General features: G+C 37.5%; 1 long non-coding RNA gene across 3 annotated transcripts in view; it reads right to left on the minus strand.

Annotated features, from left to right (window-relative positions):
• Positions 1-6544: 6544 nt before the first annotated feature.
• LOC120238331 overlaps positions 6545-24648 on the minus strand; it is a 33973-nt gene continuing 15869 nt past the window's right edge. Inside the window, exon 3 of one of the 3 annotated variants that reach the window (XR_005530183.1) lies at positions 6545-7030. This is a non-coding gene — a long non-coding RNA (uncharacterized LOC120238331). The other 2 variants (XR_005530185.1, XR_005530184.1) reach the window with 2 other exon arrangements.

The raw sequence follows: 24648 nt of genomic DNA on the forward strand, positions 1-24648 counted from the left end.
TCTCTCCCTCTCTCTCTCTCTCTCTCTCTGTCTGCTCCTCTCCCCAGTTCCCATGCTCTCTCTCTCAAAAAAAAAAAAAGAAAGAAAGAAAGAAAGAAAGAAAGAAAAACAAAAACAAACCAAAAAAAGTGCAATTTACTGAAGTCAGTGCAGGTGTCCCCTGGAGTTCGTCATGCAAAATCACAGGTCCCATCCCGGTAAATTGAATCAGAATCTTCATTTTAATAAGATCTCTAGCTGAGTTGTATGCACATTTAAGTTTTATTCTTTATCTGTTTATTTTTTGTATTAAAATATATTTGACATATATGGTATAAATTTAAGGCGTACAACATGTTGATTTGATACATTGTATGTAATCCTCTCCCACCAGCCCCCAGCCCCTGGTAACCCCCATTTCCTAAGGTTTTACAAGTTTGGCTTTTTTTTTTTTTTAATTCCACATACAAGTGACATCACACAGTACTTGTCTTTCTCTGACTTGAGTTTTAGCAGCACTGTTGTCACCAGTTGAATTTGACTTTTAGTTCTTCGTGAATTGCAAGTAAGCAGTTTCAGTGGAGCAATTGGGGCAAGGGCGGATTGAAGTGGTTTTAAGAATGAATGGGAGATTAAAAACTTGAAGACAAATTCAGTGCTTATACACGCCCAGAGCAAGGGGCTTCTAGCACACGGATCACCGACTGTCCCAATTCACAGAAGCTGAATATGAACAGTGGCATAAAGTGGCCTAGCCTGCTGATGCACGCCTCTGCCTTGACCACTCCTCTGACAGAAGTGATAAGAAGAGCAGAGACCGACTGTGAGAGAGGAGGCGCTTTCGTAAGGAATCCTGGCAGTTGGACCCTTGATCACCACAGGAGCTCAGCTACACGTGGCCAAGAGCAAAGGTAACAGCTCTTCTGAGACTAGTCTGAGCGACTTTAAAAATACTTCATGACAAGGCAATTTTACAGAATTGCTAAAGGTTAAATACCTTTATTAAATAATTTAAGAATTCTTAAAAACTTGAAAAATAAAGATAACCCAAAAGAATAAAAGAATAGCCAGCCTTTAAGGAAGTCTCAGAATTACAGCAGGTTGTAATAGGAAGGGACGCCACTGTTTATGGCAAAGCCTCCTCCAGTTGAGCTGGAGAGGTAAGGTTTCAGGATAACACAGAGGACCACGGAGGAAATAGATGAGGCTTGGCACTCCAAATGATTAAATAAAAATTATTCATGCATAGCTGGCTAAAGAGATTATCTTAATGAAATGTATATTTTTGAAAGTCAAGGACTTGCCAAGTGAATGGAATTGGGACCACCTTGAGGAGTGAAAGTCCAGATGCACCCAAATGACACAGCCCAGAAGCAAGACCTTTGAGAGGAACCAAACTGTCAAAGTTAAAAGACCTTCAAATATATTTGAAGTGCAAGCTGAAGGATCAATGGAATTATTTTATGTCTCTGCTCTCATAAGCATATTAAGTGTTTAAAAATATATAGACAATTATTTTTTTATTCCAGCTTCACTGAGGAAGTCATTAAAGGATTCCCAAATTGCCCTTTGAAACTGAGATTGAGAAATTTCAAATTAAAAGATGTTAAATATTAAGACAAAAAAAAAAAAAAAGAGTACTAAAACTCTTTAGTAAACAGACCAGCAAGACTTCTTGGCAAACACCCAAATGTTTCTAAGACTCAAGGATAAAATTTGGTGCAACTGGCCAAAGTATTTTGCATGTCACTGTTAAGTTGCCTGGGTGCCAGGAGACTAGCAGACCATCAAAATTTTCTACCCATGTGAGAAGACCATGATAACCATGGACAATAAGAGATGCTCAATGATATTTAATAAAATCACTTAGTGGGTACCTGGGTGGCTCAGTGAGTTAAGTGTCTGACCTCAGCTCAGGTCATGATCTCACAGTTTGTGAGTTCAAGCCCCACGTCAGGCTCTGTGTTGACAGATCAGAGCCTGGAGCCTGCTTCGAATTCTGTGACTCCCTCTCTCTCTGTCCCTCCCTGGCTCATGTGCTCGATCTCTCTCTCTCAAAGATAAATAAATAAATATTAATAAAAATAAAATCACTGAGGATTCAATACAACTTAATAAGGATCTCTTCATTAGTTGCTTGTAGGAGATTAACAATGTACTTCTAAAAGTGTAAATTCACACTTAAGTATTAAGAACTTTATGTGAAAAATACTGTTCTTGATACAAAAGCACTACAGTAAACAAAACCAAGTCTCTCATTTTATGGAATTTCCATTCTAATGGAGGCAAATTATAGCTCATTTATACATAACTAATCTATACTACAAAACTGGAGTGCTGAATCAAGCAATGTGTAGACACTCAAAGTAAACAGCAGATGTACTTCCTACCATTGAGGTGCATCCCGGCAGAATGCATAACAGAGGATTATGGACTACAGCAATAACTAGAATAACTATAGAAGCAAAAGTAAGAATGTATGATTGTGAGAAAAAACAAATGTGTCTTCCAATCTCTTGGTAAAAAGGTTAAAGAGTATACATTTCTGGAGGGGTGCCTGGGTGGCTCAGTTGGTTAAGCACCCAGCTTTGGCTCTGGTCATGGTCTCATGGGTTCATGAGGTCAAGCCCCACACTGGGCTCTGTGCTGACAGCTCAGAGCTTGTAGCCTGGGGCCTGCTTTGGATTTTATCTCCCTCTCTCTCCTCCCTTCCCCACTCATGCTCAATCTCTCTCTCAAAAATAGATAAAAATTAATAAATTTTTAAAAGAGTATAAATATTTATGTGGATAAGGGTAATTTTTAAAAATTGCTTTCAAAACTATCAAAAGTATGACATTTAAGTTAGAAGAAAATTATAGAAAACTGTGTATCAAACATAAAGAATTTTCTTAGTGAGGAGATGCTGCGGATAAAAATAAAATTGATAACATGGTTTCCGGAGGGCTTCCTACTGAAAACAGCAGCAAATATGGTTGTTAATCTTGCAATAATTTAGCAATATTAATAAAATGTTCTTGAGGAACAGTAAAATATCCAAGTGTTCTGATTTTATTTATATTTCCTGGAGAGTGCCATAATAAATAAATGAGAATAAGCTATAGAGAACTTTACAGGTCAGCATGAATGAACAATAAAGTAGTAGGTGGTTTTAATTTAGGGATAGATTAAAGTTATACCTTAAGGACAAGTAATTTCACCTTCAAAATATGATGGTGTTTGAACATCATTTGTAACTCAGGAAAAGATTACCAATTTGGTGCCTAACGACGTTATTTCTTGTTGTGTACAATTGAAACACCATAGTAATTACAGATTATCATATTTCAAGAAAGACATAGAATAACCAGAAAATAACTAGAGAAAGGCAAGTCCAGTGACCACTGGAATTACGGGGTTTCAAATGAATTTGGCCATGAGATTTGGATAATTTGAAACAGGTACAAAAATGGAAAAAAGACATAATCCAAGTCTTTAAAATATTGATGATTGTGGATAATGTAAACAAGTTAACTTACCAAATTATAGGCAGTTTGATCACTTGGAAAAGAGATCATTTCATGATCAATATGAACAAGTAATTATTTCTACTTCCTATTGTGAATTACCCAGCATGGATGGGAATGCAGTGATTTAGACTGGACTGCTTAAAAATAATTTAAGGTTTATCTTTAAGAGTTTTAAAACATGAATAAATTGTATTTAATATTTAAATACACAACACATAGCCCAGGAAGTGACAAATAATAAGTGTTCAAAAGAGTGGAAAGATAACGGATGCGTATAAGGGAAGAGAAGGAAAGCTAAGATAAAACCATAAAGGAAGGCATACCATAAGGAACTCAAATACAGAAAACAAACTGATGGTTGATGGGGGTGGGGGCTGGGCTAAATTGGTGATGGACATTAAGGAGGGAACTTTTTGGGATGAGTACTGGGTGTTATATGTAAGTGATGACAAAAGGGTTCTACTCCTGAAGCCAATACTACACTGTATGCTAACAAACTTCAGACTAAAATAAAAATAAAAACTATTTTGTTTAAAAAAATTCACAGCAAGAGTAAGAGTGGAGTTGGGGGGAAATGTAGGGAGAAAGAAAGGAAGCAAAAAGAAAAGAAAGAGAGTGCAGGAGCACATGCAGGCACAAATCAGAACCGTATGGATAAACTGATCTTGTCTTAACTTTGGCTACCCTTTAGAATTATATAAAAAAAGAATTTCAAACTCTATGAGCAATGCCAACTTCTGAAACAAGGAGGTGAGATATAGATCCTAGAAATAAATAAGAAGTAACAGCCTTGTGAACCAGACTGAAACTGCTACTCTCCTTGGGTATTCATCTAGCTAATGATTCTCTGTCCAGAATATTCTGAGATGAATAAAAGTAGAGGAAAGCAAAATAGTGCCAAACTCCTTAATAGGAAACAATTTGGCAGGTGATAGAGAGAGAGAGCCCAACTAACACGGAAACATGCAAAGCATCTCTAAGATGCCTGCTGATTTCTGGTTAGGCATCAGAGCCAAGAAGTTGAAAGGAAGCTTGCATTTACGGCTGGTGAAGAGTACAGAGAAAGCCTTTACTAAAGTGTGAGTTGGCTTTCCCCCAAACATTACATTACCCTTGAATGGAAAATTGATCGGATGACATATGGTGATAACATCTGCCACCCATGGATAAAGCCCTAGTGCCATGTGGGTGGTAATGGAAGCTGTAATAGTGAGGGTGGAGAATTTAATGACAGTATGTAACACTGAGGAAAGTAACAGCAATCTGAAAGAAAGGAACAATTTGTGTAAATCTTTACGATGGGCACTTCAGGACCATGCATCCTGTTCTGTAGTCATCTCAGAGGGAATGATAGAAATGAAAGGTGCTTTATCATTTTATTACCTCCAAGTCAATCTCAGCCCCAACCCCCAGGGAGGCATTCTCCTTTAGCGTCATGCATAGGCACTTTTTCCTTATCAGTGAATAGATATTTATTATGAATCTGAGATGATCATAGCAAGAAATCATAGCAAGTCAGGGCTATTTATATTAAAGTTAAAAGTGAGGGCAAACACATTACTTTCTAGAATTTCTAAAAATTATTATTTACGTATGAATTTCCAGCAAGTAAATGAAAACTAGCAAAATATAATGTTTTATAAGTGAAATATTGAAGTCCATTTGTTTCGTCCTATGCATACGGGGAGAAAATAAATGGTATCCTCAGTTGCACACTGCAAACAGAAAGGTTTTATTTGCAAAACAGCAAAAACAACAAGGGAAATCTTGCCATGGTTATACAATAATGTGAAGTTTGGCCAAAATTGCCTATGAAATTCAAAATTTTGAAATGGCAGTGGGCATCCTGACAGACAGCAGCAGTAAAAATTTGTCAAGTGTATCTTTCTTTTTTTTCCTCAAAATGTCCTTCAAATTGAGAATCCTAATACAATTTTTAAAGTGTTCTTGATTGGTTCAAAGGTAGTTCTCAGTTTCCATAAATTTCAAAGACTAACTTTTGGTTCTCCTCTCTCTTAAAGTCAAAGAAAGCAGTGGCTGATCTATTCTGACAGGCAGTAGACCCTAAACTTACTTCTTAAAGCAATCGAGGGAAGGTAATTGGCCATGGCCAATTTTTTCATTAAGTTTAATTTTTGTTTAAGTTTATTTAACTGGGGGCGGGGGGCAGAGAGAGAGGGAGGAAGAGAGAATCCCAAGCAGGCTCTTCATTGTCAGCACCAAGCCTGAACGGGGTTTGAAGTCACAAACCATGAGATCATGACCTAACCCGAAAATAAGAGTTGGATAGTTAACTGACTGAACCACTCAGGAGCCCCTCATCCAGTTTAAATTTCTTGATCCAGTTTAAATCAGCCCAGTCAAAATCACTGCGTTCCCTTACTGCTCACACACACACAGTTCTGAAGCCTTTCCATCCTAGTTTTTCTTCCTATCTCCATTTGGAAGAACAAAAAATGACATTAAGATGTTAAGTTCTTATCTCCTCAAAGCAGATGCTGTGAAGTGATTTTTATTATTTTTTTATAAATATCAGTTTGCAATCATGAACTTCTTTAGAGCAAAGAATTAAGAAAAAACTCATAAGCTTACAAAAGGATAAAAATGAATAGGGTATGTTTTGTGATATTTTTCTCATCTAAGTGTTTGATATGGAACCATTGATTGGTGACAGGCATACACAATAAATGTCTCAATGACCTATCTTGTGGGTTTCTGGAAAACTTCTTCTGGATTAAGGCACATACACTTTCTTTGAGAGGAATAATAATAAGCTAATATGTTTAAAGGCCTATTATATAAAGAAACTATAGTAGAGAAATAGCAGGAAAATCAGGAATAAAGATTCACTGCTTTCTAGTTGTCAAGATAAAAACACACCTTACAATTACGGCAAGTCTACATGCCAAGCACCATAATTCGAGGACCACAGAGACACAAAAGTATATATTTTTGATAACCTACATGGTAAACATTTGGGACCTAAACTAGGAAACAAATCCCTGTTTTTCATCTCAGATTTTCGGAATCAAACTCTTGTATCTTTGGCCCAAGGAATCTGTATTTTCATAAGGTAATGTACATTACATTCTTAAGCATCTTATAAAAGATCTTTTCAAACCGAAACAAAATTAAGAATAGTTTCTGAAATAACTCCAGTATATCCATCACGCAGATTCAACAATAAACTCATGACTGGTACTGTGTCATCCATGTACCTCCCCACTTCTTCAGGAAACACCGAGGCTAGCAGATTACAGGTGACGGGTCTGTTCAGGGTTTGGGCTGGGCTGTGTTTACGGACAAGGAATGCCCAGACAGGAATGTTCACCTGAAATCTAAGCAGTAAGTTCATTGGCTTGAGGATCGGGATTCTTGGTGGATGTTTCTTGGTCAGAGATAAGTCTTGGTCTTTTGTGAATCAGGTACTTATGGGAAACCAGTCTCTGAGTTCTTAACTTCCTTTCTTCTAAGGGCATATGCATGAGATTCTCCATTTCACGTCTTCTGGTTCCATTTTAGATTTATATCTTTTCCCAATACTGTAGTAAAGACGAGGAAAAAAATAACTTTTCATCTACTCTCTGCATTCTTGGCTGAGACTCCTGTAACAACTGACAGATTGACACAACAGAAACAAGCAGAGGTTTATTAAGATGTATACCTCATGTGTAATGAGAGATACTCAGGTAAAATGAGTAATACCCAAGGTGGCCTAAATACCCTCTTCAGCTAATGATGAAAGAAAGGTGTCCAGGGGTGCCTGGGTGGCTCAGTCAGTTAAGTGTCCAACTCTTGATTTTGACTCAGGTCATAATCTCATGGTCTGTGAAATTGAGCCCCCCACCCACATCCCCCATGTCAGGCTCTGCGCTGTCAGTACGCCTGCTTGGGATTTTCTCTCTCCCCTTCTCTCTGCCCCTCCCCACCCTCAAAAATAAATAAATAAACTTTTTTTTTTTTTAAAGAAGTTTCACCGTCTAGAAGCTGAATTAATAGATATCTCCCTGAACCAGTCTCTTCTTCCTAAGACTAGATCAGTTCAGGTAAACAGTTGGGTCTCATTTTAGGAAATGGGGATGTAGTTGGGCTCTCAGGTTTATGTGGTGAGGGCAATCAGTTATTTAATAAGAGGTATTTATACGGAGGCAAGAGGGAAAAGAAAAACAAAAGTTAATGATTTGAGTAGACTGTAAAGCCAGTTTGAGTCTGGAGGGCAATCAGTTGAGATTTCTACATATCAGGCTCGAAGCATCTTGTGCAGTTTGAACGTCTCTCGTCATGTCATCAGGTTTCTGGTGAACTTTCTGAGTGGCCCACCCAGCAACAGGCAGGAAGCTTGTCCACACATGAACTGTTGGGGCAATTTCTCTTAAGTTTATGTCGAGTCGCCCAACTTCAGCTTGCAGGGGTTTGGGAAAAGGATGATTTTTGTTCCTAGTTATTCTAGGTCAGAAAGGTAGGAGGCAATCGGAAATGTTAGTCTAGAGAGTTGCAGCCAGATGTTTGAGGAAACTAAAAGAGTCCAGGATTCAGTCCCGCTTACAGATGTGATCAACAAAACCTTTTCAAAACACAGGACTAGAATCTGATCTCCTCAGTGTGAGAGTTTTCCACTGAAACGTAATTTTTCTGTCTACAGTCACCCCTATTTCTATCAATGATAATCACAGTAAGACTGATTTGTTTGCAGAATAAATTCAGTCTCATTAAATTTGGCCTGATTACTGACACAAGCGTGGCAAGAATGGCGATGACCATATATGTGCTTCTTAAGTCTGCTTTGCTGCAACTGTTCATAAGCCGTCTCAGACTGGAGTTTTAAGAATCTCTCAGGGCTAGGGAGCCACGCCAAGGACTTCCGGTGACATTTCACCTATAATACCCATAGAATTGGGTGAATTCCTTCCTTCTCGAGGTCCCCAAAATATCCTGAGGTTCCTGAGCCTGCCAGGGAGTGACTTTCCTTACTCGCATCAAAGGGTGGCATGTGACAGCAAGACACCAGGAGGTTTTTTGAAAGGGCCTTTATTGTCTCGACCTCAGCTCCTTAAAACTGGTCAGCTCTGATTCTATGCACATCGCTCTCAAATAGGATTCTGGTCAGAACGTGGTAACATAGCTACCTTTTCCAAATGTGTCTTCTTACAAGGAAAACAGATTCTTGTGGAGCTTTGGCAAATAGCTATGCTGGCATGAAAATGAGGCTACTCAATTCGTTTCCAGTTTTGCTGATTGCATCTCCACAGTGCTGTTTAACCTGTTCCTCTGGTATTTGAATCTAGAGTTTTGAGCACCTCAGGCTTTTACTTCCTAGGTTATGTGTGTAGCTTTTATCAGTATGACTTGAGTTTGTCTTTTTTGTTTGTTTTGTTTTTTATATTAGGTATTCATAGCTATAACTTAGATCTGTTGTTTTTTTGGAAGCTGGGAATTAATGACAATCTAATGCTATCATTCCTTGTACATTTAATACACGGGATTGAGAAACTTCAATTTTTATTCTGACTTAAGAGTTCATATACACAAGGCAGAATAACTCCATTTTTCCTCTTTATCATTTTTCAAAATAATGACCTAGAATAGATAAAAGATTATATATGTGCAATTTTGCCAGAATTTAACACATTCCTTTTTTAAGGAGTTTCTGCCATCCTGTGTAACCATCAGAATGGTGCAAAGTGTTAGTTAGTGTTTGTTTTGCTGCAGCCTCACCAACGGAGTACTTTGTAAAGCTTTTGAATTTTTGTCAGTCAGATTGGCAATAAATGAAGTGTGGGATTTTTGAATACAGAATTTACAACACATGATTAGATCTAGTGTATCTTGGATATTTCCCTGCAAGAGGTGAGATATGTCCTGGATTTTAAACAGAATGGGATGGAGAGTGCTATTGTTTCTGCAATAGAGTTTGGGAGGAATGTTCAAAGGCAGATGTTAGAAAAAGCTAATAGTAAGAAATGACAAGAGATACGCTTCGCAAACTCTAAAAATCCAAATCCCCCAGGCGCCTCTAAAATCCATTTCCTACTAAATCAACTGTTTTACTTTTTCTTTTTTCCTTGAAAGGAGTATTGTTCCCCTTAGAAAGAAGAAATGCAGGGGAGTGGGTCTTGGGTTTGGGGGTGAAGAGCATTTTTTCTAGGCTATAGAAATAAAGAAGCAGAAGTAAAGAGATTCAGGATAGTTTCTGAACAGCTGCGGGTATGTGGCGCCTCTTTGGACTCAGCCACATGGCTGGTGTTGCAAATGGCTGCTGGGTATAAATAAATGAAGTCCCAGGTTATTATCAATCTCTGGGACCTCCATCTGATAGGGATCTCAGACTAACCTCTTAATCCCCTTTGTTTTTGACATACCCATCTGACTCAAATAGCTGCTGAAGAAACTGTTATGCTGCCTCTAACTTTGAGGCCTTTCTTTAAGGTTACCCAAATGGTCATGTTGAGCATGGGCGTTTTAGGAGATCCTTGGTTCTAATGTTTATTTCTGAGAGAGAAAGAGAGAGATTGTCCAGAGCAGGGGAGGGGCAGAGAGAGAGGAAGAGAGAGAATCTGAAGCAGTTTCCACGCTGTCAGCACAAAGCCCCATATGGGGCTTGAAACCCACGAACTGTGAGATCGTGACCTGAGCCAAAGTCAGATGTTCTACTGACTGAGCCACCCAGGGGCCCCCAGGAGGTCCTTAGTTCTAGATCCCTTCCTTTTACCATTCCCTTCCCCTCCACTAGGAGGGACTGGATACAACAAATCTGCCTAGAATTGTATAAGACAACACTTCTCATTTTTCTTTCTTAATGTTTCTAAATCTGCATCTTCTTCCAACCAAAACAGGATCTTGGATTGGAAATTCTGAGAGTTCCTCTGGAAAACCTGATTACAAAATCTTTTTTCTTCAGCCTGCCAAGGCACACATTTCATGAGCTTTCTAGATAATTGGGCCTGAGAAATAACTTTTTGGCAAAGGGTAAATTGGTCTCAGGCCAATGCTGGGTCTCTAGGAAAGATTGCTTAAAAAGGAAATTCCAAGATAGTTATGATGTGGGACTGGTCAGTGACCAAATAGGCTTGTTTCCCTTTTATCCGCCATTACCGGCATAGAAAAATATGTATTTTTCCACAGATGAAAACATGATTGTGTCATGGTTTACTCCTGTTTTAAGGCTTGAGGCTCAAATTATGGAGGGAGGAAGAAAATCCCATTCCATTTTCGTGAGATGTTGCCCAGCACACTCCATCCTGTGCTTTAAATTCTGATGTGTGAAGCAAACATTCCCAGCCAGATAGCTCCCTAGTTACCACACAGGTGCAGCTGCCGAACACAGCACTGTTGCAACTAGTTTTGACAGCAGCCATTTGTGCTTGAAGAAATGTCTAATTTTTTGCTTCCCTCAGATGGTTTCACACTCCTGTAGCAAGCGGGGGCTTTTATTATAACATTCATTTTGGGTCAGACTACACCCATTTTTGGGAACCCACCAACACAAATGTTAATGATATGCAGATCTGGCCTTTCTTAAGATGGCATAGCATCAGCCAAATTCCATTTCCTGGGGAGGTTGCTAAGACAATTCACAAATCTTGCCAAATTTCATTAATGTGCTGGGTAGACCCGATGTTATGATATGGGTGTTTATCAGGAGCCAAATCTCTGTACATACATATTGATCATCTCCCTTTTGTGTTTTTCCTGACTGCTGATTTCCATAAAAAATAGGAAGTTTAAGGAGTCTCAACAATGTGCATTCCCTTTGAACAATATCTTTCACAATATTTTTATGTGATTCCTCACATGAAAGTCAAATAACTTACCATTCTCAAGAGACCGTCTCATGAATTAACACAGACTCTGGCTCCTCTGTTGGTCATAGGCCTTCTGTTGTTATAGGTCATAAAAGCCACCTCAGTGAAAACTAGATTTGTTTTCAGAAGCTGGCAAACTGGACACTTCCATCTTTATGTCTCACAAGCTGCATACCTGTCCTGCCTGATCACCCACCATTGTTTCGTTGCTTTCTGGAATTCTAAGTTCATCATAATTTGGTAATTATGCAATACTCTCTCATTTCCATGTGTTTGTACATTTTATTTCCTCTGCTCTCATCCATTACAAAACCCAACAGGATGCCCCTTAGCCATAGGGCGTCAGACCAGACGCTGCCTGGTCTGAAGCCCTTCCTATTTCTTTCTGGAAATCTTTTCAGGGTGGAGGGTGGTAGTGTCTCTTTGTCTTTTGCCGTGCTGTCCTCTGTCCCCTCTCTACTACAGAAATGGGGTTATTATGTGGTAACTGTTTGCTTCATGCGTGACTCATGCAATGTAGGTATATATGGCTCTCAGATATGTTTGAATTGGCTCACTAAAAGTAAAGTCTTTCTTTTGGGGCACCTGGATGACTCAGTCGGTGAAGCATCTGACTTCAGCTCAGGTCAAGATCTCATGGTTCTTGAGTTCAAGCCCCGCAGGGACTCTCTGCTGTCAGTGCAGAGCCTGCTTCAGATCCTATATCTCTTCTCTCTCTGTTCCTACCCCAGTCTTTCTCTCTCTCTCTCTCTCTCTCAAAAATAAACAAAATAAAAACATTAAAAAATAAAGAAAATAAAGACTTTTGATAAAACTTATTCTACTATGCCCCATATTCCAAAGCAGGAAAAATTAGTACTTAAAGATAAAAATACAGCACCTCCTTATAAGAAAGCTTTAGGGGTGGAATTTTGCATATATTTTCTATAGAAATATGGACAGACATCATCATATTTGTTATGGACTAAAAGTGTCTCCACTGTCCCCCCATTTGCATGTTAAAATTCAAATTTCCAGAGTGGTGATGTTAGGAAATAGGGCCTTTGGAGGTGATGAGGATAGAAATCTCATGAATGGGATTAATTCCCTTATAAAAGAAACCCCAGGGAGCTCTCCTGTGCCTTCTACCATGTAAGGACGCAGCAAGAAGATGGCCTTCTATGAACCAAGAAGCAACCTCTCACCAGATGCCGAATCTTGTGCCTTTGCCTTACATTTCTCAGCCTCCATGTCAGAGACATTTCTTTGGTAAAACAAAACAAAACAAAACAAAGAAGCTTGATTTGTTTACAAGCCACCCAGTCTATAGTCTTGTTATAAGCTGCCCATATGGATTAAGACAATATTTATACTGTAACATAGACTAATCTTGAGGAAATATTTCAAAAATTATAAACCAAAATATTATTGAGTCAAACACATACCAGGTAGATGGGATTAGTCAAAAATTCTACAACCAATTCACTAGGTAATGAAGATAAGCTAAAAGTAATTAAAATTTTAAAGTAATGAATAACTTTAAATAAAGACCTCAGAAAACTCATGACAAACTTATAACACGTTTTTGAAAAAAATGGAAGAAATTTCAAAATGTCTTTGTGTTTATGTTTATACAATAGGTTTACAAAATTCCCAAGAATTTTGAGGTAAATAGAACTTTTAGAATCTTAAAATCACTCAGTGGAGTCACAAGGCTCTTAGGAAAAGGACAGGCATTCCTGACATTGCCTGTTTCGTCCGGCACAGTCCGGCCTCGAAGACTCCACCGTATTCACTCCATTCTTTCTCTGGCCAGTGCTGTCTCTGCTTCTTTGGATTTCCGTTAATTCTACCAAACTCCTCTGCTTCCTGGCCTTGCTCTCCATCTGTGGATGCTTTATCTCACTTCCGGTCTCTTTCCTGCTACATTCACAAACTTAATGCTTGCTTATACTTCAGAAAGCAGCTCAAATCTAAATTTGTCCGGGATGTTTTGTCAGATCCTTTCATGTTCCTCATTTGCAGTTTTGTTCTAATGTCCTGCATTGGCACTTCTGGGTACATGTTACTATGTGTGTTTAGATATCTGTGTGATGACTTGGTTAGTATCTGTTTCCTTAACTAGACTATAAGCTCCATGAGGTCAAGCAAGTATTTGATTTGCTCACCATTTAATCCCCAACATCTAGTACAATGCAAGTAAACGCATGGATCCAGATCCAGAGCTTTGATTCCAGTCGTGGCTACACCATGTAAACCTCGCCATGCCTTGGTTTCTTCTTTTGTATAATTCAATCAGTAATAATATCTTCTTTGTAGGGTTGTTTTTCCACTTAAAGAGACAATATTTACATTTGTAACATGTATATACTTAAATCAAAGCATGTAACAATCATAAATACTAGATATTTTAAAAATAAATATTTGGTGAAAGAATAAGTAATAAAACACTAATATAGATTTTTCAGTACATATCAGTAATGTACTGATTTTATTTGATAAATACTGAATATTAGCAACCCTTAGTAACTCAGTTTTGAGTTTGTAATTTAGCCCTTAGGTGTGTATAAAAGGGAAAGCCCATGGAAGTTTCTATTATCTTTTCATCCCATGGAAGGAAACAGTTTAGCACGTCACTTAACCCTGAAAAGCTTCCTGGAGGCAGCAGCTTTATTTATCATTGAATCTTCATTGTTTAGCACTCTGCCAGAAGTGTAAAAAAATGTTGCAAAATATAACTGAATAAATAACACTATTTCATATCAATTTACTACTCCATATCAATTTGGGTTTAAGACCAAACATCTAGTTTTATTCTTTTTTTTTCTGTTTTATTTTTTAAATTTATTTTTATTTTTATTTTTTACAAATAGTTTATTGTCAAGTTGGTTTCCATATAACACCCAGTGCTCATCCCCATAAGTGCCCTCCTCCATGCTCATCTCCCCCCTCCCCCCCACATCTAGTTTTATTCTTATTAGTTGGTCTCAATTTATAGGGAATGGGAAATTTGTACAATGGGGGTAGGTGGGTGACTCAATTATTCAACTGACTACTTTACTAAACATAAAATAAGTCCTAACCTTGGAAATGATGGAACAGATTCTAAATGCTTCCATTCTGCCTGTCAAAATTCAAAGAAAGGCAGAAACTAGTAAACCTCATGTATCAGATGCAATCAGCGGCAAATTGAATATAAGGCATATATTGAATATACTATAGTCTGAATAAAAACTTTCTCTTTCCAGAAGTGACAATAAACACACCTACTAGGAAGAATTTAATAAGAGAAATGGACACTTAATAACACAAGTAGTAGCTGGTGCATATTAAGCACTCCATAAATACCCACTGAGTGAAGGAACAGGATGTGTTTATTTTGATTTCTCTTTTCAGTGTTTAGGTTGTGATGTTACAGCAGTAGTGAACAGTAAAACAGCTGGAGCAAGCACAGCCCTAAACAGTAAAACAGCTGGAGCTCCATGATTTGCACAGTGTCCAAGGTAAAAGCAGGCATGTTTAGCCGAGAAAGCATAGATGAAAGTCGCCACCTACCAACTTCTGGAAACATTCAGACAAGCCTACCTTGGGGAAAGAAGAAAGAAAGAAAGAAAAAGAAAGAAAGAAAATGGTATCAGAAGAGCAAGCTTTGCAAACAGAGATGAACAAATTCCCACCTTGCTGGGGTTTTTCTTTTATTATTTTTACAGGGTGGAGAAATTTTGAGAAACAAAGAACTAGATTTTCTGTATACAAAGTCAGGTACATGTACACACGTAGGCAAAGCACACACATTTGTCTCTATGCTAAGTCTAGATCAGTGGTGTTTTCTTTTTAGTAATATGCCTGAGGTGGGAAAACATTTAAAAAATTTTTAATGTTTATTTCTTTTTGAGAGAGAAGAGATAAAGAGAGAGCAAGCAGGGGAGGGGCAGGGAGAGAGATAAAGGGAGAGAGAGAGAGACACAGAATCTGAAGCAGGCTCCAGGCTCTGAGCTGTCAGCACAGAGCCCGATGCAGGGCTTGAACCCATGAACCGTGAGATCATGTCCTGAGCTTATATCGGACACTTCACTTAACCCACCAAGCCATCCAAGCACTCCAAAAAACCCCATTTCTGATCAAAGTAATACAAAGCATCAATATAATATTCCTTGAACACAATAGCCTCTTGGGGAAACTATTTTAAAAAGTGTGTACGTACTAGTGAGAAAGGATAGAGTTTTTTCTTGCTGTATTTCTTCAGTTTCTAGGTAGGTGCAAAGCTATGAAGCTTGATCAGACTAGACAATAAAAAGCTTTGTCAAATAAAAGCGACCTCTTTCCTATTGTTATTCAAGCTATTATGGAAAGGATGTGGAGGGTAGGCTGTCAAGAATATCACCTCATTATATTCTCTTAAAACCCAGTGTACTTCATAAGCACATGGCAAATATCAACAGAAACTGAAATGATATATTTATAACCCAACAGGACTTATTTCACCATGGTGTTAATGACTTCATTTGTTTGCCAGGTAGGAAAAGATTCAAAACAGAGGGGAAACAAGAAAGAAACATCAGAGGCAGACAAAAATTGTAAGGACGTCTAGTGCTTAGAGTAAACAGATCAAAAGCATATTGAGAAAAGCCACATGTATACAAACAGCAGCAAAGATGGTTTACTCATAATTGTGCAATTTCAGTAAAATATGGTTAAGTACTGAACAGAGTTAAACATGTATTATTTACTCATAGACTCAACTGAGGTTAGAAATCATGGATTATATTTCTGAAAAAAGGACAGATCCATTTAAATAGTAAAAAAGCAAACTCTTGGTGCTTTTATGAACCAGGAGCTTTAAAAATATGATCTTATTTAATTCCAATGACACTTCATGACCTTTAATTTACAGGTAGGAAAATGCGATCCAGAGAAAGTTAAAGAAATTGTCTGAATTTACCCAGTAAGTAACACGAACACAGGGACATCTGGCTCTCCAGAATATATCACTAACATCTTTGAAAAACCTTCAAATCTACTCTCTGCCAGGAAAGGACATAAACGCTATATTTTGGACATAGAACCTGTCCACTGATTTCTCCCCAACGTCAGCCAAGAAACCTGTGTCATAACAGGCTTCCTCAGAGTGAGCACTCACACCACGCAAACCATCAGTTTTCTTCCTCAGAATGGAAAACTTGGTGTTAACCTTTAAAAAATGCCATTTATTTTTCCAGCAAAAATGAGTTTATTTGGGATTAGTGGAGAATTGCAACCCTGGATAACCAAGCTATAACAAAAACCACAGACAAGTCTACTGAACAAAGAAGAGGAGCACTCTTTTATAGAAGAAAGGGGGAAGTTGGGAGGGCTGTTATAAGCAAAAACTCCATTGGAGTAAACTGGGAGTTCAAAATATAGTGGCTTTTTATTGGCTGAGCTGTAACTGTCCCTCATTGGCTGGGCTGTTGCCAAGGGGAGGGGAAAGGGGTGTGTATGAAGCATGTAGTAAAGTAGTATCCAAGCCAAAGTTGCCTCTCTTCCTATTATATTTGCAGTTGATGAGGAGTAGTAGGGCATGAGATCTTCCACTGCTGAACTTCCCCACTTCATTCTAGTGAGGTTTCCTTTTAATAATTTAAACAGTGGTAACACAGATTTTTACATTGAGTTCTTGGATAAAGGTGGCTTACTCTCAGATTTTTAAAGTCGGAACAATTTCTTCAAAGAAAAATGTTAAAATGGTTTAAGTGGGATTTGGTGATGTCATAAATAATATAAAACATATGAGAAAAATACATTAAGGCCCACATTCTTTTTTTCAACACATTGAGACATATGGGGATCTCAAGCATATAGTGTCAATGTTTAATTATTATAGAATCGATTAACAAATAATAAAATGCTGTTAGGCCACTGAAATGATATTTTATATTCACAGTACAAATGTATTTATTGACATGGAAAGAATTTATAATAAGTATTTTGTGAACCAACTTCTTAGTGTGTGTATATAGAAAGAATTCTAGAAGATTATATATCAAAGTGTTTATAATTTTATTTCTGGAGGTAAGATCACATCATGTAGACTTCTTTTCCTTTGCTTATTTGCATTTTCAAATTTTTGTAATAAATGTGCACTATATAAAATTATATAATAGGCTAACATAGTATATCCTTGTTCAAATGACAAAACTTCATGGACATCAAAAACTCTATGGTTAAAGCCAAAAGTTACTTTCCAGGCTTAGAATAATTTTCAACACAAAAAAATTCCACCAATTTATGTTGGGGAGAAATAAGAGTTCTTTGCCAGGAAACAGACGGCCCCTTTCCTGCTAGTGTGTTCTGTTAGAAAAACATTAATCCTGACTAAGTGTGGGGTGACATCTAGTGAACTGTTTCTGTAGATGATCGTCAGGTTATCTCCTCCATGGCTCCCTCTCCTGCCTCATTTCTTTCAATACATAGCCCTTCATATCTGTCCTATTTCAAAGCATACATATTTCTCCAATATAGAGAAGGTAACATTTGAGTCATGTGTAGGCATAAATGAGATTTCTCATTTTGTGCACCTTGGCAAGAGAGAGCTATTTGGTTTGCCATGTAAATAACACATGCTCTTTTCTCTGAAAAACAAAGACTTTGGATTTCAGGCTTTGGATTATGATTCACCTAGCTTTTCATCTGTTAGTAGTTAATAAGATGACTCTGAATTTGCTAAGGCATAGGACAAGCAGGAAGTCAGTATCTACAGTCAGTCAACAGGTCACAGACCAAGTCTTCCTTCACCAAAAAGCTGGAGTTCCTTGATCAACAACTCTCCCTAAGGGGTGCCAATAGAGACAAAACTTAATCCTTTGGTTCAAGACAGATAAGTTAGTTATCAGTACTGAAGTTCAAGACCAACTAACAGGACTTGTAACTTAATGCTAAACTATATATTACTGAGATAGAATCTATTGTCTGAAGTCAGGATTGGTCCTAAAGGACAGAGTAGACGATGGCCAAGTAGCCTTGGCAATAGGGAAAAATACTATAGGAGGGCTTGACACATGAAAGCCCTCCATATTAATCAAGTCCTCCCTTGTCACTCTCCATATTAATTTAAAAATGATCACTTAGGGGCGCCTGGGTGGCTCAGTCGGTTAAATGGCCGACTTCGGCTCAGGTCATGATCTCGCGGTTCGTGAGTTCGTGGCCTGTGTCGGGCTCTGTGCTGACGGCTAAGAGCCTGGAGCCTGCTTCAGATTCTGTGTCTCCTTCTCTGTCTGTCCTTCCCCTGCTCATGCTTTGCTTCTCTGTCTCTCAAAAATAAATAAACATTAAAAAAAAATGATCACTTAAAGGTTGCTCATGGGTAAAAATTATTGATATAAGTTTGGGATCATGGCTTTTCTAGGTTTTAAGAGGAATTTTTGACATCACAAACACTTCTGGCCAACGATAAGCAGAGATTTAAGGAAGCGCTGGATATTTTGTGGTATCATTCTTGTCCTAAAAAAATTTTGAGATCCCCTAGGTTCAAGTTCAGAGGGTAGGATGGGGGGAGGGAAGTGGTGGGAGAACAAAGGGTCGGACACATGACAAAGCTTGCCAGTCATCCTACAGAAGCAATTAGCATATAATTATCAATTTTCCCCTAAAACATGAAGTTGGCTATAGATCCTTTACCCTGAGAGTCAGATTTTAGTCAATAAACATCAAAGAAGTAGAATAAATGGCTGGCACACCTACACAAAAATAAAGACAATATAGTGGCATACTCAAAAATCCACGGCTATGAATATTAAATAAAATTGCCTTAAAGCAAGTTTAAGTTACTAGTATGTACCCATTAAACTAGCAAAAGCACTAAAGGTCCATTGGTGACAGGTTAAGGTAAAAAGGTATGCTTATATATTTTAAGTGACATTGTAAATTGGTTCAAATTTTCTTCAGAGCTACTTGTGACAAAAACTATATAATGGTTTCTTTCCTTTGACCTAGTAATTTCACTTTGGGGAATATACTCCTAGAAAATAATCTAAAAGCAAACAAGTAATTTGTTCCAAGCTTTTCATACAAAGCTGTTATGAAAGGGAAAATTTGAAAATAACTCAAATGTCCAACAATAAATGATTTTCCTAGGAAACTAGTGTTTAATGCCATGAAATACTAGCTGGCCTGTTAAGTTGTATGGACTATGTTAATACAGGCCCATATTTATAGTAAATTATTGAATGAAGTGAAAAGAGATCCATTTGTGAAACCTGATTAGCATCATATAAATACATAGGCCTGTGCATGAAGGGCCATCAGAAGAGTCTCTGAAGGGAGGAAGTGAATTCAGGTGTATTGATATATTAAGGACCTCTGTGTCCCAATATCTTAACAAAATTTATCTCTTTTAATCTTAGATCAATCTTGTGAGACAGATACTATTTATCTAATTTCTACTCAAGAAACCAAGTACTTGCCAATGGTCACATGGCTGGGTAAGGACAGGTTAGAATTTGAACCCTGTCTGAAATTCCAAAATCCATGACTTTCCAGTTCATCATACTGAACATTTTCCGAAGTTCTTTTAAAAAAACACCATTTTAAAATTAAAACTTAAATAAGTGTAAAGTGTTAAGATTTATAAAAGTTATCTCTACTGTATAAAACTCTATCTGAAGGTACTCAGAGAATTAAATGTAAATTAGGGAATTGGTTAGAACTTAAATGTAAATTTATACATATATATGTATGTGTGTATCTATCTACCTACCTACCTACCTACCTACCTATCTCCATACTTTCTCTCTTCCTTCAAGTAAGTGGCAACTGTTTAAATATTGGCGCAGAAAATCACCATGGGATCCCTGAAGTTCATCTCCCCTGGAGGAAAAATCTCATGGAAATTTGTCCTGGTTATTCTTTAGATAAGATAATAAGAATTTTGATGTTATAGGGTCACAAATTTAGCTATCGGAGTGGCCATTGAAGAGGAAATAGACGATGAGGGTTCTGAGTCCATGACTAACCCACTTCTGAAAGGTGATTGCATTGGTGAATTTAAATAAAAGCACACTAAGAACTATAGCTCTGTGGGGTCAACTCCAGTCAGGAATGAAGGCCTCACCGCTGAGTGTGATTCAGGCAGACTCATTTTCCCCAAACCCTTCAAGGTCTGTGGCAGTGGCCACAGTAGAGGATTTGACCTCCCTCTGTGACCTAATCTTTGTGTTCCAGAATTGCTTTTGCAATCAGCCAGTTCTTAAACCATCACAAGCATTATAAATAGGTGACTGGGGGTATGTGGTTAACCTCATAATCTTCATCAACCTCTCATGATTCCGTAACTCCTTGTATTGCAAATACAACACGGGACCAAGATGGATTTGTCACTCCTCTCTACACACTGATGCTGGGTATCCTGTGATACATGACAGGGATTGGTGTAAGGACTTAGAGAAGGATTTATCCTACTCCTGAACCCATCACTATTTCTACCATGTGTTATTCCCAATACATGAAGATGAATTGGCCTAAGATATATGTGTGCCCAGCTTCCAGATTAATTAAGTCAGAATTCTTGGTTGGACACTGGTATTTTTTTCAGTTTCCCAGATGATGTGAGGAATCTGCTCTGAGAATCACCGATGTGCAAAATAATCTTCATTACAGATTTGAAGGGTGCCTTGCAGTGTGTTTTGTGATTTAGGCCTTCCTTCATCTTTACAGTCATATTCTCATCTTCAGATTTCAGCCTTTTCTGGTCTAGTTGACCCTGTTTCCAATCTTGTGTAGCTTGTGGAACGAGGAGCAATGCATGTTGGACCCCATTTGAATATAAAATCTCATCAGTAGCAAACATTTTATCTAAGGAAATAGAAATCTTACTTCTTATAAGAATGGTCTGTTTCATATCACCAAAGATCTACGGGAAGTTTCTTGAGTATACAGTGAAAGAATACTTTAAACAGAAAACAAAATGCAATGTAATAATATAAATACAGAGAAAGATATCATTCTTGGAGTTTTGGGACATCATTGTCTCTTTTTCTAAATTACAAGCAATCTTTAAATCAAAATAATAATGTAGAAGTCATATAGAATATGTAAATTGCCTCCCATTAGCAAACTCTAACTGAAATTCAGAGATTGTTATATTTTACTGCACAAAAGAGTTTGGAACTACTAAAAAAATGCAATGAATACCAATTAAATAATATGGCGGCACCTGGGTGGCTCAGTCAGTTAAGGTTCTTACTCTTGATTTTGGCTCAGGTCATGATCCCAGGGTCCTGGGATCGAGTGCTGCAATAGGCACCACACTGAGTATGAAGTCTGCTTAAGATTCTCTCTCTCACTCTCTCTTCTTTGCCCCTCTCCTTCACTCACACTCTTTCACTGAAATAAAGAAAATAAAAATTAAAGCAAATTAAACAATATTATCCTATCTTCCTTTCAGATGTTGGACAACATCACCTACTTAAGAAAGCATTGTTCCACTTTCTGATCCACAAAACAAATGCCTTCTTGTTTTCATAATCAAAGATATAAAATGGTTTCCAGATACTCCATTCCCACAAAGGATATGCTTGCAAACGTCCTTCTTGATGTAAGGAAATATGTACATCAAGTCACCAACATCTATGGCTGAAGAGCACTGGAGTTTTTGTCTAAGATCCAAGATGGTCTTAAGCACGTTTTTACATCAGTCTAACTTAAGTTTCCTCATCTATGAAATGAGAATATAGTGTAGCCATAGTGGAAACCTGGCAGCCCATGGCCTAATTTTGGCCAAAAGATATATTTTGCAGGCAGTATTTTTTTTTTTTGCATGCATGTATCAGTTACCAACATTTAAAACCTAGGATGTTTACATAAAAATCCAGTTTTAAAATTTTTTGGAAAAAAAATGGTTAGGTGGCCTACATTCTCACTTAGCAATAACTAGCTGGGGCTGTGTCTTCACTTTCCTCCATTTAGATGGGGCTTGTTCTCTGAGACAGCATAGTCCCTAGCAAACCCACGTCACATCCTGTGGCACTGCCTGGCTCCAGGAGCATTAAAGATTCTAATCTGTGACCTAAGAATCTCTTAGGTCCCTTCCAGGTCTGAAATCCTATGATTCTCCTTTTCTTTAAGCACAAACACACGGAATAGGACAGGATGAGAGGTGCATGGAAAGGGGTAAAACGGGATGGGGTAAGAGGGGAACTTCACTCAGGTTCCTTTGAGTGTAGACGTATAATTTCTCTTGGATAAACAGACCTACTGCCTTCAAAAATTTGATCCACAATTTCAGAAGCAGTAAAGGGCAAGAAATACATATAAACACCACTGTCATATTTACCAAGTGATGTGGAACTGCGAGAATGTCTAGATAGAAAAGTAGCTACTGAATTTCATTTCTGATATATTTTTTAAACTTATATTTGTTTTTTTTTTAGATTATGAAACCATTTATGTTCACTTCAGAATATTGGAAAAAAAATTTTAATGTATAAAGCAGTACCAGATTAACATCCATTTAAGTCAAATATACAGATGGATAAATTTTTGTGTTTCATTGATTATAACAAGCATTTACTGAGCACCTATATGTGTACTACAAGGGAGGTAAAGACAGACCAGAGAGGTAATACTGAACTTCAGGAGGCACATCATCTAGGAGGAGGAAATAGTACAAGTTACATACCACTAATATAAGGAAAATGACCAAAACACAATATTTTCAAAGCCTGTATTTCAGAGAAACTTACCAGTGAAAGAATATAATGAATTTTATATCACCTAAGACAAAGAATACAATTTCCAATATTCACTAGTTATACCAAAGAATGCAATTCCAAAAAAGAAAGAATGGACTAAAATAGAACAATTGCTATTAGTGTGGTACATATACAGATTATATTTAATCACAATTATTCCAAGACAAAAAATATTAAACTATTACAAAAAAAAAGTAGAAAATGAAGCCAGTCCCCAATCACTGTTGTAGTACAAGAAATAGAGTTCAATTTCACAGTTACTGGATGAACATTACACTTTGACCCAGACTTCATGGGACCTAGTACTGAAAGTAATTACCATAACTTAAAATACCTCTGTTTGAAAGATTTTCATTCTGATATAGGTCATAAAGCAAGCAGAACATGATTTCAGTATGTTATGAATAATACTTGAGAGAACAATTACCATGTCCAGACATATACTGGTAGAGAAAAAAAAAAACTTTCTCGATTTAATTTGAAAATGATAATTGGTTCATTTTTCAAAGGGCCTTAATTCTGAAAATGTTTTCCTATAGCCTTTTTGTATATGTAAAACCTAACGATACCCTGGATAACAAGTTCCCAGATGAAATCACAAAAAATTAGATGCTCCATATATCGTTTTCAAGTCTACAATGTTATTAAATTATCATTGTTTTGCAAATTTCTACTTGCTTTCATTTTTATAGTAAGTGACCGAGGGCAAAATAGGCTCAGAATCAACGTAAAACAGAAAATATGAATCACTAACATTTTTGGCTATTTTTCCTTACAGTCATTTCCTCCTACATGTAAAATATGGATTATAATAATAACAAAACATTTCCCCCAGCTTTTCAGAGTCTCAAAGACTGGTATGCTTACCACACAGTCTTTATTTGTCTAGAAAATTTAGTGGAAACAGCATCCTGTCCACTGGATAAAGCATATAAAATAAATGTGATCCTTCAAATTTACTGCTGATTTATCAAATGTACAGTTGTCAACTAATCCATTTCTTTGATAGATCAACATTTCCATTACTAAGAGAAAACGTACACCTCTGAGCTGTATACTATTCTCTGCAGACCAAAAAATGGGGTTGCCATGGCAACTGCAAACCATGGAAAGTCTGTCATGACCCAGTAACTGTATAATGGAAAACATCTGCTGGGAAATCACGGCCTGGCACAGGGTCTTCAGGAGGAAGTATTTGTGGGAATTTAACCTTAAAATATTTCCTCGACCCTGATCTCAGACTCCCTTGATGCAAATATATAAAATGGTGCGACTCTTGCCAACATCTGCAGCAGACAACACAAAGGGAAACACTGAGAGAAAACACGATGCTTCATTCACTGCCAATAATACAACTTTTAAGGAATAAAGTTATTTCTTCAATATCAAATTGTATATTATAAAGAACCTCCCCCCCCCGCCTGCCAGAAAAAAAGAAAAGAAAAGAAAGAAAGAAAAAAAGAAAAGGACAAGTAATTTTCATTATTTGACTTCAACCAGAGATCTCAAACATGAATGTGTATTGGAATTGCACGCAGGACTTGTTAAAACTTAGACTGCTGAGCCCCACGCCCAAAGCTTCTGATCCAGTAGAAAGGGGTGGGGTCTGAGAATTTGTACCTCTCATGTTCCTAGGTGATGCTGTTGCTTCTG

This window comes from Hyaena hyaena, unplaced genomic scaffold (genome assembly GCF_003009895.1).
Source record: "Hyaena hyaena isolate Hyena2069 unplaced genomic scaffold, ASM300989v1 scaffold_207, whole genome shotgun sequence".
Lineage (NCBI taxonomy): Eukaryota > Metazoa > Chordata > Mammalia > Carnivora > Hyaenidae > Hyaena > Hyaena hyaena.